This window comes from Arachis hypogaea, chromosome 5 (assembly GCF_003086295.3).
Source record: "Arachis hypogaea cultivar Tifrunner chromosome 5, arahy.Tifrunner.gnm2.J5K5, whole genome shotgun sequence".
NCBI lineage: Eukaryota > Viridiplantae > Streptophyta > Magnoliopsida > Fabales > Fabaceae > Arachis > Arachis hypogaea.
In genome coordinates, this window is record NC_092040.1 from 52049687 (window position 1) to 52051495 (window position 1809).

Here is a 1809-nt window from a genome sequence, read left to right on the forward strand (position 1 = left end):
AAGGACATCAGATTTATGCTAGCTCCTAGATCGCATAAAGCCTTTTCCACTGTGATTTCCCCTCAAGGGATTTGGAAGCTCCCAGGATCCTTCAATTTCTGGGGCAATTTGTGTTGGATGATGGCACTACATTCTTCGGTGAGTACCACAGTCTCATTGTTCTTCCAGCTTTTCTTCTTGGTCATCAATTCCTTCAAGAACTTGGCGTAAAGTGGCATTTGCTCTATTGCTTCAGCAAATGGTATGTTGATTTGTAGTTTCTTGAAGATTTCCAAGAATCTTGAGAATTGGTTATCCTCTCCCTTCTTCTTTAACTGCAGCTGCTGGGGGTATGGAGCTTTTGAGAGGCATGGTTTGAGTGCTTCTCCTTCTTGATGTTACTTAGGGGTGGAGATTTGAGTTCCCTCTTGTCCCTTGTCTTCTTCATCCGAATTCTTCTCTGGTGGTTTCTTATGGGTCTCCTTCAATTCCTTTCCATTTCTGAGGGTGATAGCTTGACATTCCTCGCTTGGTGCTGAGTTAGTGTTGCTGCAAATATTGTGTCCAGGGGCTTGCTTAAATAAGTAATCAATCTGTGTTTCAAGTTTCTTGATGGTAGCATCTTGATTCTGCATGTTGGATCGCACTTCTTCCCGGAAAGCTTCACTATCTTGAATTTCCTTACATATGCTTCCAAGTAGGGTCTCAATCCTTGAAAGTCTATCCTCAGTTAGTGATGGTGGGTTGGGATTAGGTGGTTGTTGATAGGACCTCTGTGAGGGATATTGGTGAGTTGCATTGTTGTTGGGGTTGTGATTGTGGTGTCTCTGGTCTTGGCCTTGGTCTTGTTGATTTCCCCACCCAAAGTTGGGGTGATTTCTCCATCTAGAGTTATAAGTTTTGGAGTATGGATCATGGATTTGTCTAGGTGAGTTTCCAACATAGTTGATTTGTTCTTAGTCACCTTCTTCTCCTATATTCACTCCTTATTGAGCTGGTGATGAAGTGATGACTGCTGCAACTTGGTTTTCCTCCACCTTCTTGGTAAGATCTGCTAGCTGCTTGGTGATAATCTTATTTTGAGCTAGCAATGCATCCATGTGGTTCAGCTCTATTACTCCTCGAGTATTACTTCTTTCAGAGGCATAGAAGTAGTCATTCTCAGCTACTGTTTCAATGACATCTATGGCTTCTTCAATGGTTTTTTTCTTGTTTAGAGAGCCCCCTGATGAATGGTCTACAGCCTTTTTTGACTCATAAGAAAGACCTTCATAGAAAATGTGAAGTTGAACCCATTCATTGAACATATCTGGTGGGCATCTTCTTGTTAAGTCCTTGAACCTCTCCCATGCCTCATAGAGAGTCTCACCATCTTGTTGCGTGAAGGTTTGCACCTCAGCTCTCAACCTATTAATTCATTGAGGAGGGTAGAATCTTGCCAAAAACTTGTTCACCACATCTTCCCAATTTGTGAAGCTCTCCTTTGGGAAGGATTCAAACCACTTGGATGCTTTGTCCCTGAGTGAGAAAGGGAACAAAAGCAGCCTATAGACATCCGGGTGGACTCCATTAGACTTCACAGTGTCACAAATTCTCAGGAAGGTGGTTAGATGTTGATTGAGGTCTTCTTGAGCACTTCCTCTAAATGAGCAATTGTTCTGAACAAGGGTGATTAGCTGGGGTTTTAATTCAAAGTTGTTGGCATGTATGGTGGTCTTTTGGATGCTACTTCCACAGTTTCTTAGATTTGGATTGATGTAGGAGCCTAGAACTCTCCTTTCTTGTCCAGCATGGTTTGCAGGGCCTTCTCTAGCATGGTTGTGAGCTTCT

The 1809-nt window shown here is 42.7% G+C and overlaps 1 non-coding gene across 1 annotated transcript; it reads left to right on the forward strand.

Annotated features, from left to right (window-relative positions):
- Positions 1-1281: 1281 nt before the first annotated feature.
- Positions 1282-1388, forward strand: LOC112804796 (small nucleolar RNA R71). The gene has a single exon (XR_003203413.1). It is a non-coding gene; the product is annotated as a small nucleolar RNA R71 (small nucleolar RNA).
- The last annotated feature ends 421 nt before the right edge of the window (positions 1389-1809 follow it).